Source organism: Portunus trituberculatus, chromosome 50, assembly GCF_017591435.1.
Source record: "Portunus trituberculatus isolate SZX2019 chromosome 50, ASM1759143v1, whole genome shotgun sequence".
Taxonomy (NCBI): domain Eukaryota; kingdom Metazoa; phylum Arthropoda; class Malacostraca; order Decapoda; family Portunidae; genus Portunus; species Portunus trituberculatus.
The window spans coordinates 2331580-2344554 of NC_059304.1; the positions used below are offsets into that span (position 1 = coordinate 2331580).

The 12975-nt window shown below is 46.2% G+C and overlaps 1 long non-coding RNA gene across 2 annotated transcripts in view; it reads right to left on the bottom strand.

Annotated features, from left to right (window-relative positions):
* Positions 1 to 2825, bottom strand: part of LOC123499545 — a 45731-nt gene extending 42906 nt beyond the window's left edge. The window contains exon 1 of one of the 2 annotated variants that reach the window (XR_006673028.1): positions 2732 to 2825. This is a non-coding gene — a long non-coding RNA (uncharacterized LOC123499545). The remainder of the gene's footprint in view (positions 1 to 2731) is intronic. The other variant, XR_006673029.1, reaches the window with a different exon arrangement.
* Positions 2826 to 12975: the final 10150 nt, after the last annotated feature.

The following is a 12975-nucleotide window of genomic DNA, read 5'->3' on the forward strand; positions in this document are numbered from 1 at the left end:
CAAACAAGAGGCTTTCTGAAATGTGGCCAAGACTCGTCTGACAAAACAACTACACGAACACTGCACGCACTCATCTGTGTCACGAACTTTGATTTGCACCACGCCAAGCTCAACAGAGCCTGGGCCAGGGCTGAATTCAGACGGAGGTTTCCACTGATGAGACAATGATAGTTCAAACAAGTTTTATGAAACCCCGAAATTTGTGAACAACTGTTGCGTTACGTCAATACCTTGTCTTGTAGCTACACATATAAGTCACCTGTTAATAGCCTTCATAACAATGCCTTACTGATATGATAATTCAGCACTAATATATGTAACTTGCGGAACACTCCCGGTTGCGTTCTAGTGTATCACTTGCGGCTTTACTTCCTCCAGGGCAGATCTTCTCACCCTCTCATTGTGTGTGATGATTAGAGCCACGCAATGCTGTTATCATTAAGGGGAAGGACGAGTAAAACACTATCCATCTTGGCGCTGAAAACATTTACAACAATACGGAAGGTAGGAGGAAGGAAGGAATTACTGTCTCGCTATCTGTCTTTGACTTGCTGTCTGTCTGTCTGTCTGTCTGTCTCGCTCTGTCTATCCGTGTCTCGCTCTGTCTATCTGTCTGTCTCGCTGTCTGTCCGTCTCGTTGTCTGTCTATCTGTCTGTCTGTCTATCTCGTTGTCTGTCTGTCTGTCTGTCTGTCGGTCTGTCTCGCTGTCTATATCTATGTCTCTCGCTGTCTGTCTCGCTCTACTATCAGGTACCTCATAACCAAATTTCATCATATTCACGTACGAGCGACAAGTATTATTTCCTGCTCACCGCTTATGAACTACACACACCAACTGTGCATTGATAACACTGCACACGAACCTTTCCCGTTAAGTTATCTCTCATTAGGAGCAGCAGCGGCGAGCCTGATGAGAAATATATATTAATGAACTGAGTGCTTCGAGGCTTCATAACGTGTAATTGCGTTCCGAACAAGTGTTACCTCGTTATTATAAAGTGAACTAAGTGGACTCGCTCACGTAAAGGGACTCAATTCCTCCCTGCCTTCCCTCACCTGCTGCTAATTCATTAAGGTGGTCCAGGTGATGTGACTGTACGAGTTGACTTATACACTACTGTTAACACTTTACTTAAAAAAGAAACTTGCAAGGATATGCACGTAGAGATGAGAGATGATGACCTATTATTCTTTTTTCAAGGATAAAAAACTACATTAACGAATACAAAAATGTCTTAAAAGTGGATATGGGTTATCGGAAAGAAAAATTTACTAGGCATTCAGAGCAGTATAAAATAGTTAGCATTGACATGTACATACGTAGAGAAAAGAGAATATTGTGTACTTTGCAAGACTACGGAACGAAATAATACACTTTAGTACAATACAAAAATATTTGAAATGTCGTGAGGGATTATTGGAAAAAAAATGTCTCGCAGTGATTCTCTTCTGACATTTCTTTACGGACTGACACCTCAGTGAGTGTTTTCCGTTATTTTTGCCAGTGCCTCTCTTGCATAAATAAAAAGTGAAAAGGTTAAAGGCAGAAATACGATGTTTTTCAAAGGGGCAGGCGTGGCGGAACTCTGAGCCGGGGTTAAGTGAATGTGACGCGGCTTCAAGATTTGTTTGTCCCCGCCAGACGAACCTGTTGGCGCCTGACACTCCCGCGGGGGCAATAACCGTCGCTCAAACTGCGGTGCCATCTTACAGCGGGAGATTATGTTCTGTCAAGATCATTTCCGCAATAGTAACGGTCTTATTTCTTCCCTTCTTTCTACACCATTACCTTTCCTCTTCCTCCCTCCCATCCTTCCTCCCTCCAGCCTTCCGTCATTAGTGAAAGCTTCTGAGCAACGAGTCGGCACTTCAGAGTTCATGACTCGCGGGGGAAGCCGGAGAGACATCGCTCAATGTTCCCAACTGTTCGATGCTCAAGCTACCGCTCAGTATTAAATACTCTATGCCTACTGCTCAATGGTCTGCCTGATGCTCAATGCTTTGCCTCCTGTGGTGTGTGTTGCCTATAAGCAGCGCCAACACCGTGACAAACTCACAACAAACTGAGGTTGTATTATGGCGTTCAATCATTAAATCATAAATAGCGAGGCACCGATTCCATTATCAGTGAAGTGCGGGGAGGGGAGGAGGGGAGAGGGAGGAGTAAGCGCCGCCTGGGGAGCCACTACCCTCTTCAATCGTCGCCACTTGGCGGCGGCACCACCACCACCACCACCACCACCAGCTTTACATAATGCCACAGCGCACTGTTCATTCATAATATAATGTTCATGACTGTGGCTCTTTCCTTTGCCAATTACTTCATGTCTTGCTGAAGGTTTACATAGACGTGTGAAATTGTGATAACACCATCCGTCACACACCATATACTCAATAACTGAGGACGCCATGCCGCCGTGCCTCACCTGCCAGCCTGCTTGCTGTAACTACTACTTAGGAAGCCTGTCTAAGGGCGAACTTCACTGGTGAAGGATGGCAGTGTATTTATTGTCCTTACAAGTTAACACAATTGAATTTCAAACAATAGACCTCTAAGCTGCAAGATTTGACCACACAACTTCACATTAGATAACAAATTAATAAATCCTCGTGAACAAAAGTAAATTCCAAACAGCACACACTTGCGCTGTAAGATTTAAGTACCCTACTCTATTGTGTGTACTGTATTAAAGACACACTAGCTACAGTACAAGAAAAAGAGAAGCTTACCCGGGTTTCCTTGAGGACCGGCCAGCCATACGTGTCCCCTAGGCAGAGCTCCACCACCCCGCCCCTTCATTGGTGGACCACGAAATGGTGCACCCGAGAGTGATCCACCTGTGATCCCCCCCTTTTACCCCTCTAACCCTCCCTCCACCCCACGCACAGCTAGAGTGGCGCGAGGCTGAGGCGGGTGATTTGAAATGAACCTTGATATAAATTTGTGGATCTATCTAGTTTACTTAATGGAATTGTGAATTTATGGCTTCAGGGAAAAACTAATAATGTGAGGGAAATAAATTTATGCATTTATACATTACTAATCAAGCTTCTCGTGGCGGGTCGTGTTTTATTGGAGTAGGTTGAGTAGGGGGGGCGGGTTAGGGCGTGAGGTGCAGTGGTGGTGATGTGGGGGATGACACTAGGAGGACCAGAGGGCGTGTGGTGTACGGTGGTGCTGTGGGGGATGACACTAGGAGAACCAGAGGGCGTGTGGTGGGTGAAGGAAGTGGGCCTGGATGATTCTGTCTGCCTAACTTAATCAAACCAACTTAATTCACTCTCAATCAGAATTTGCTTAAACTTGTATTCTGTCCATTGAAGGACACCATTGCACCGAGCGAGTGAACGAGGGAGTGAGTGAATTAAGTGGCTGAGTGGGTTAGTGAGAGAGTAAGTGAATGAATACGTGAGTGTTAGTGATTATTAAGTGGTTAAGTGGATAACTAAGAATGAATGAGTGAATGAATAAGTGGGAGGGGGAAAGGGTTAAGTGAATGAATGAATAATTGAGTATGCGAGTGAGCAAGTGAGAGATGAATTACATTTTTATACTCCTACAAACAAGTGAGCCTGGTCAGGAAATGCAACCCTCAGACTTTACACTCCCACAAGTAAATCTCGATAAAAAATGGAACACTGAAAGCCTAAATGACTGAAATAATGAATAAATGAGTCTGATAGATTTCAATTACCAACCCAAAGCCTGAATGACTGACTGACTGATTGACTAAATGACTGACTGCCCGCCTGACTTAATGACTCACGGCATTACGTCAGAGTTAATGAATTTTCCTCTCTGAATTATGACGCTGATGAGCTGAACAAAAAACAGAGAGAAAAAAAACACATAAATCACATTATGAGAAAAGTTATCAGAGCGGGACGAGACGAGATGGGACGAAGCGGGGACGAGGCGGGAAGAAGCGGGACAAAGTGGATGAGGGCGTGGTGCCTAGGGTTTGGGGCGAAGCGTGGGATGGTGTTGGGTGTGTGGGCGAGACGAAGGACGAGGCAGTGGATGGTAGATGCTGGGAAGGTTGCAGAGATAGATGTGGAGGTAGATGATTATTTGGAAGAAGGAAGATTGTAAGAGGATGGAAAGAAAAGCGAGTAGAATAGTGTAGGAGGGGTACTAGACAAGGCAGTGGTATTGGGGATGATTAGGAAGAGAGAGATAGAGGAAGAAAAAGTTGTATTTTGGTGAGGAAACACACACAAGACAGCAGCAAATCTCAAAACACCCTAACACACACCCAAACACCCAACAGACCCCAAAACAAACCCCAAACACTTAAACAGGGAGAGGAGAAGCATGGCAGTGGAAGTGGGCAAGGTAGGAGGCAAGGCAGGGAATAGATGAGACAGGAGAGGGGCAAAATAAGGGCCAGGTGGGAAAGAATAGTCTTTTAATTCTAAGCTTTTAAGTCCATTGCTCTCACATTTCTTTCTTTTACTATCTAGCTTGCAAATTTTTCATCACTACTTTTAATTAACAGCCACCTATGAGCATAAGTAGTTTCGGTGCGTGAAGATAAAAATTGAATGGGTAAGCTTTACGAGTAATCATCATGGGTTGTATAAAGATTGGTAGGCAGGGTTTAATTATCATGGGTTGTAATTAGTGAGTCCGGTGCTTGCTGTGCAGTAATTGGCGTTTAATGAGGCCGTACTTTATTGTTCATTTCTTGTGCTCCTGGTCTGAATCTATCGTCAAGCGCCACAATGTCTCACTGAGCGTGCCTTGATCACCTCAAATATTGCATCGGAACGCATCAAGAGAAAACGGGAATTAGTCTCTATTACCGTTTCAAATCATTTTCTCCTTTCCTCGTTGTTTTTTTTTCATTGTTTTCTTTATATTTCACTCCTACCTGTATATCTTCCTTCCTTTCACTTCGTCCCTCTTCTTTTTTGCTTTTTATCATTCTTTACTGCTTCTTTCATACCTCCTTTTTCTCTCTCTCCTTTCATGTCTTTTCATGCAATCATAACATTCCTTCGCTTTTTTATCTTTTACTTTTCCCTTCCTTCCTTCCTTCCATCTCTTGCACCCTACCTTCCGCTCCTCGCCTTATTTTCACTACCTTCCGTTCTTCCTTTCTTTCTTTTTCCTCTCACTTCTGGCCTCCCTACCAAGTGCATCTCTCTCACTACTTCTCCCCCTGTGCTTCTCCCTCCCAGTGCCTCTCTCTCTCCCTCTCCCTTCCCTTAGACTTGGCACAATCTACCTGAGTGACAAGCTCGTGTCTTCCTTGTATCACTTCTTCCCATGTTTGGAGGAACACTCAAAAGGAATGTTTGCTTAGAAAATAGAGACGAGGCGTTTTTACAGCTTCTGCCTCTCTCTTTTTCCTCTCTCTCGCCACCAGCATCTGAGGAGACCAGTGAGGCAAGAGTCAGCAAGTCAACAAACTGGCTGGTTAAAAGGGCAGTCGGTGAGTTGGTCAGTCAGGTTTTCCTCTGGCTATGTAGTCAGTCAGTCGTTTGGTTATTCCATGCAGTCAGTTAGCGAGTCAGGTTTCTCTGTTGTTAATTAATCATTCAGTCAGTCAACTATTTCTTCAGCTAAGTAGCCATTAGATCAACCACTCAGTCAAGCAGCCAGCTTTATAGCTAGTCAGCCAGTCACTCAGCCATCCAGTCTGCCAGCCGACCAGTAACTATCAAGACATCTCTGTCAATCATCAGCTATTCAGTTATTTACTCAGTCAGTCAGTCAGCCATCCAACCATCCTTTCATCCATTCATCCTTTCTACAAGACAGCATCATTCTTTACTCTAATATAAACACAAGACACTTGTCAGCCACTCAGTTAGCCACTCAGTCAGCCATTTAGTCAGTCTATCCATCCATCCATCCCTTTAACCAGACAACTCGTTCATCAGCCACACAAGCTACCATTCCAGTCAGTGTCCAAATCGGAGCACCGTCCAGTTATCAGTAAGTCAGTCAGGTTGTCAGGCGGCGGCGCTCACCACCACCACCACCACCACCAGCTCTCGCCCTCCTCCTCTTCTCCCTGTCATTCTTTTACGAGGCGCTGCATTCTTCAAATCATCCTTGGCAAACCTCGACAAACAGATGGAAGGAAGGGGGCATCTCTCTCTCTCTCTCTCTCTCTCTGATGGCTCACGTTTACTGAGCTGTGGGTTGACGCGTCGCCTTGGAAACTTGATGGCGCAGTAAAATCGGAGGAAAAGACTATGAAAAGACCAGCAGGAGGGAGAGTGGGGGGAGAAAAGCGTGGGAGGGAGGGGGCGCCAGGTGAGACGGGTGAGAGGCGTGAGAGAGCTTGAACTTCACCTTTTTCCCTCTCTACCCCTCGACCCCCTCACCTCAGCATCCGCCAGGCCATCCTCCTGACTATCTCTACATGTCAGTCTTGTTTTTTTTTTTCTTTTTTTTTTTACTCTGTCTCTCTCAGTGTCTCTCTCTCTCTCTCTCTCTCTCTCTCTCTCTCTCTCTCTCTCTCTCTCTCTCTGTCCGTTTTTATTCTTTTCTCCTTCTTCTCTTTTATTCTCCTGCTCTTTTTCTATGTTCTTTTCTTGTTTCGTTCTTTTTTGTCGTGTACTGTCAACTCTCTCTCTCTCTCTCTCTCTCTCTCTCTCTCTCTCTCTCTCTCTCTCTCTCTCTCTCTTCCCTCATCATTATCCTCATTCCCTCAGGTGGAAATACAACATCTGAAATTTGTAATATGGAACCTCACTATTGTTGCGTCCAGAGAAATGAAAGTCCCCGGAGTAGGAAAGAGATGAGGAGCAGGAGGAGGAGGAGGAGGAAGAGGAGGAGGAGGAGAGGAGGAAGTTATAGGCGTGTTAGGTGCTACACTGTATACGTATTATGAAAACTTCTGCGTCACACTTCGACTATATGCTTTCTCTATTTGCAATTACACATGTTCCTCAGGGTAGAAGTTTTCTCTTGCGCTTCTACAGCAGTGACAGATTAGCAATATTTGTAGTTAATGAACACAAGGGACGCTTTTGAGAACTCGGCGGACTATCTGCGTGGCCTTTAGAAATGGTCATAGTGAGAGGGTAGAGTGTTTCAGAGCATAAACCTCGTCTCTCTCTCTCTCTCTCACACACACACACACACACGCTGAAGCAGAGGCGACACCTACCCAAATCAATGGTCGGAAAGGTGTAGCGCGGAAGGTACGACGTATAATTGGAAGCGCTTACAACCTGGAAAAAAAAAGGAAAAAAAAAAGTGGCGGTAACTCAGACTGCCAGATTTACGGGCCTCAGTTAACAAAGGAGAGGGTTTATCGTTAACTGTTTCCTGTTTTTATCTCGTTACGTTTCCCTTTTTTTCCTATTTTCTTGTCTTTTTCTCCGTGTTGATCTGTTGTATCGTTAAATGCTTTCTTTCTCTCCTTTTATTTTTCTCTTTCTGATGTGTTTTGGTGGTGGTGGTGGTGGTAGTGGGGTGGGTGTGTGTGTGGAGGGGGAGGGTTCTTGATGCATTTTTTGTGGTGGTATTATTGTTGTTGTTGCTTTGATGTTGAAATAGGTGGCGTTGGTGTTGTTGGGGTGATATTTGGGTGTTGCTGAGGTGATTGGGGGTGTGTTGCTGGTGGGGTGTCACTGGGATGTTGTTAGCGAGTTACTGAAGTGCCGATGGAATTCTTAGTGCTGGAGTGTTGATGTGGGTGTTACTGAGGTACTAACATATGAAGTCCCATCCTCCACCTCCTACTCTCTCTCTCTCTCTCTCTCTGGACGCGGTTGTGGTCCTCTTTGGCAGTCAGCGGCTCCCAAAAGGTTGTTATTCGTTTGTTTTCCTTTATGGTGTTCGTTTTTTCGCCGCTGTTGTTGTGTCGCCGTACCGTCGCGTCTCCGTCGCTCGCCCGTCGTGTTCTGATGGCCTGGACCGGAATTTTAAAAGATCCAATTTGTCGAGTCCCAGCGAGGCCGCCGCCGCCCCACCGACTTTTCAAAGAAACAGGAGCAAAAATGTATAACTAAAGGTTTTTTTCAATATTTTCTTTTTCTTTTTTTCCGGCCATCAGTTCCGAAAGAGCCAACGCGCGTGTGTAGTGTATGTATGTGTGTGTGTGTGTGTGTGTGTGTGTGTGTGTGTGTGTGTGTGTGTGTGTGTGTGTGTGATTCACTGTTTGATCTGCTGCAGTCTCTGACGAGACAGCCAGACGTTACCCTACGGAACGAGCTCAGAGCTCATTATTTCCGATCTTCGGATAGGCCTGAGACCAGGCACACACCACACACCGGGACAACACGGTCACAACTCCTCGATTTAAATCCCGTACCTACTCACTGCTAGGTGAACAGGGGCTACACGTGAAAGGAGATACACCCAAATATCTCCACCCGGCCGGGGAATCGAACCCCGGTCCTCTGGCTTGTGAAACCAGCGCTCTAACCACTGAGCTACCGGGCGTGTGTGTGTGTGTGTGTGTGTGTGTGTGTGTGTGTGTGTGTGTTGTGGGTAAAGGTGTGTTAGCGGGTCCATCCCTTTGTGTGTGTGTGTGTGTGTGTGTGTGTGTGTGTGTGTGTGTGTGTGTGTGTGTCAGCAAAGCAGAACCCAGTAGTAGAATCTCGTCGTACTCCTATAGCGATGGATATTTCCTCCCACGAGAAGGAGCAAGACCTGTTTCACACCTTCACTGTCTTGCCCCGCCGGTCACACTCCTTCCTCAGCCTCCCCTTGACCAGTATTCTGAAATGATTCACTCTCTCACCGTGACTCTCACTGTTACCAAACGCCACTGAGATGATTAGCCGGTTTCTCTAAACTGTTTCTCCTGTTCTCAATGTAAAAATCTTGTTTATCTGTCACTAAACAGAAAAAAATACTCTTAAAAACCCGTATCACTTCAAGTAGAACCTTTCAAAAGCAGTGGAGTTGCAGCATAGAAATGTTTCAGAATATTGTTCCCTTCCCGTCGGCTTCTCCCTCGCAGCAGCAGCAGAGCGAGGAAAAACAGTCCACGAACTTAATCTTTGCGTATTCTGAGGCTTGCGACTTTCTGACTTGGTGGTTCAGTTTATTGGAAAGATGTGATTGAGTGAAATATATGTTGCTATCACTAGGAGGAAGAGGAGGAGGAGGAGGAGGGGCAAGAAGGGGAATATCCCATGGAAAACAAACAGAAACAGATCTTTTTGTCCCTGCTGGGGGAGGAGAAGGTGGAAAGCACTGAGGATGAGGAATTGCAATAGGAAGAGCGGGAGGAAGAGGAAAGGAACTAGCAGGAGAAGGACAAAGAAAAAGAAAAGCAGAAGAGAGAGCAGGAGGAAAAGGAAGAAAGGGAAGAGGGGCAAGGAAGTAGGAGTTGTAGGAAGAGGAGGAGGAGGAGGAGGAGGAGGAGGAGGAGGAGGAGGAGGAGGAGGAGGAGGAGGAGGAGGAGGAGGAGGAGGAGGAGGAGGAGGAGGAGGAGGAGGAGGAGGAGGAGGAGGAGGAGAAAGCCTGACCCACCTCTGTCAAGGGCTGAATGTAGGAGGAAATTCTTGTTTCACTGCCTCGGGTTTTTACTTTCCAGGAACGTGAAATCCCAGGCGGTGCCACAAAGTTACTCGAATATGATGTTGGCAACTTCTGCTGGGGCGGAGAAACTCGCCATTATTTCACCCGATCGTGCCCTGCCTCGGCCAGCCTCCGGGGGCCGTGCTGCGGGCAGCACCTCCCTCCCGTCCACAGATAGTAATAGCCTTTCTCTCCTTTGTCCCTCCTCCTACTCCCTGCTGCCTCTCAACTCTCATACTGCGCGGTGAAACCCTCTCCCTCCCTTCGGCACCCATCCTTTCCCCCCTCCTGCCCTTCCTGTCCCTCTCTCATTCACAGCCCTTCCTATTTCTCCTCCTCTACTCTCCTCGGTGCGGCCTGTTTTTTTTATGTAGTGGTCTGTTTTTCTGTGTCTGTGGCCTGTTTTTTTTATGTTAATGGCCTGTTTTTGTATGTAATTCTAGTTAATTCCGTCATGCCACCTTCTTATCCTAATCTAACTCCTTTCGTATCCCTCCATATGCTTTCTCTACCTTCCTCCCCATTTCTCCTGCGCTTAACTCCTTTACTCCCTCCCCCATCCCTCTGTCACACCTTTCGTAGTACTCGTTAGTAGTTTGTATGTTCCACCTTTCTTTCCCTTAGCCTGCCCCCACAGTCCCTTCCCCTCGTCTCTCAGTCCCCCAGCGCGGCCCGTCGTCCCCCGCTGACACAAAACGTCCTGAACAACCCCGAGCGATCACACAAATGTCTAATATATCTTGCCACAATCCCGAGCACTGACGTGTATTAGGAAGACGGGAAGGCGCCGCTCTGTGTGATTGGCGGGGCGAGGCGCGGGGCAGAGGCGGCACCAGCACACATTTAAGCCATACACGTTCAAAAAAAGCGTCAAAATTTTGCATCAAAATTTTGACGTGTAACTTTGATACAAAATTTTGATGCATAATTGCCCACACACGTTTAGGCGTTTTTCCCATCAAAATTTAGTATAGTCAAAATCTTCGACATGGATGCATCAGTGGCCATAGCACTAGTGTTCGCATTGGACTCTGATAAACCTCCTGGTAAACGTTGGAAATGGTCAAAAGACTGGTTTTTAAAACGGGAAACCTACAGACATGTCAATTTGTTTGCAGATTATTTATTTTTTTCTTCAGATCTTCTACTATGGCGGAAGTAAAATGCTCACGATATTTCTGCAGTAGAATGTCATAGGCCTCGGCTTTCTTAGCACGATTGCTATAATTATCCGACTTAATTCTCCACAAGGCTGGCAAAGTCCGATACACTCCTAAAACTTCAATCAAAATTTCTTTTCGGCCTCCTTCTTCGCAGACATGGCGATCCTGTCTCCTCGTCAGTCACCTGCGAACTAAACAGTTTGATCAAAATTTTGACAGGAGCCCACACACGCATCAAAAATTTGACGACTCGTCAAAAAATATCAAACGGATTTGATCAATCAAAATTTTGCTTCAAATCTTTTTTTGACATCAAAACGTCCTACACACACTCAAATTTTGCATCAAAATTTTGATGCAAAATTTTGACGGTTTTTTTTAACGTTTATAATGATCCAAATGAGAGAGAGAGATAGATAGATATATATATATATATATATATATATATATATATATATATATATATATATATATATATATATATATATATATATATATATAGAGAGAGAGAGAGAGAGAGAGAGAGAGAGAGAGAGAGAGAGAGAGAGAGAGAGAGAGAGTAATCTATGACTGGTAATGTTGACGGAGGGAGGGTCTACAGTACACAGAGGTGGCGGCGCAGTGATGTGATGTGAACAGTGAAGGCGGAGGCGTGGCGTGGAGGTAGATGGAATATGAATACACCACGTACAATGGAGCTCGTGCCTGACCCAATTTATTAAGGTTCACAGAGGCGGGGCGGTTCGCTCCTCTGTGTAGTACAAGCCTTCCTCTGAATAACGCACCATTGCTCTAACCTCCCCGCGTCCCTCCACTCACCTCACTGTATTCTGAAATGCCTCAACATCACACCACGACTACTTACAAATGGCCTTTGTTGAAATTACACAGTACTTTAATGGCTCTAGTGACAGGTTAACGAAAATTCCACATTATCAACAGCAGCAATAGTCTTGAAAATTTATCTAATCACCTCAGTGGCCTTTGAAAACAGTCGTGACTAGAGAGTAAAGTGCTTCGAAATACGAGTCTCATAATCATGCATAGTTGCGACCACGACTAATGGAAGCGAGGGACCGGCGGGCGGCGGGAACGGGGCGCCGCGCAATGAGACGCACCAAAACTCGGTAAAAATGAAGCTCAAACGTGACTGAGAGACGAACAGGGTAGTAAGCCTTTGGGTGAGTGAAGGAGGGACTGTGAGGGACACCCGGGACAGAGGCTCCTTTAATCCCTCGGGCGATACCTAGATCAGCAGGACACGGGCGAAGGAAAACCAGGGTGGGCTAGGCAAGGCGAGGCAGGGCAGGACAGGGCAGGATAGGTGGGTCGCGTCTCTGGTGTTCGCGTGGAAACTCCTGAAGAGGATTGTGTATTTTTATGCCCTCATGTTCGTACTGTACCAAGGAGGCGATAAGTCTGGGTCCGGGGGAGGTAGTGCCCGGTCCTCCGGCTCTCCTTCCCCCTCCTCCTCCTTCTCTTCCCATCCTCCTGCTCTTCCTCCTCCTCTCCTGCTGCGTTACTTATTCCCGAGCACAAGGTTGCGTGTTAAAGATTATTTGAGATGTAAGACAGCAGCTGTGGCTTGCCAATGAGCCTACCATGCAGCCCCTCTCCTCCTCCTCCTCCTCCTCCTCCTCCTCCTCCTCCTCCTCCTCCTCCTCCTCCTCCTCCTCCTCCTCCTCCTCCTCCTCCTCCTCCTCCTCCTCCTCCTCCTCCTCTTCTCCTCCTCCTCCTCCTCCTCCTCCTCCTCCTCCTCCTCCTCCTCCTCCTCGTCTACCTTTCCTTATTTTTCACCGGTCACTATACTACCTCTCGTCTTGCGCGCCTTCACATTTCCTCCTCCTTCTCCTCCTTCCTTTCCTTCTCCTCTTCCTCTTTTATCTCTCTTTACTCTTCACACCTAACATCTCTTCCCCAACTCTCTCTCTCTCTCTCTCTCTCTCTCTCTCTCTCCCTTATAAAGAGGGGAAGGATGCAAGGAAATAGGAAAGAGAGAAAAGGAGGGATGCAAGAAAAATAAAACAGAGAGGGAGAAAAAAAATGGATTAAATAAAGATGGAGGAAGAAAAAGAGAGCAAGAAAGCAGGCAGGTGGTACAAGAGAGGGAGAAAAGAAGAGAGAATGAAAGAAGGAGGTGAGAAAAGATGTGGAGGGAAAGGAAGAAAAAGAGAAAGTGAAGGAAGGAAAGAGAGGAGAGGAATAAAGAGGAAACCAGGAAGAAGGAATGGAGCTGAGGGGAAAGAAATAGAGGAAAGATGAGATAAGGAGGAAAAAAACCTGAAGACGTGATAAGGCATGACAGAAGAAAGCAAAGC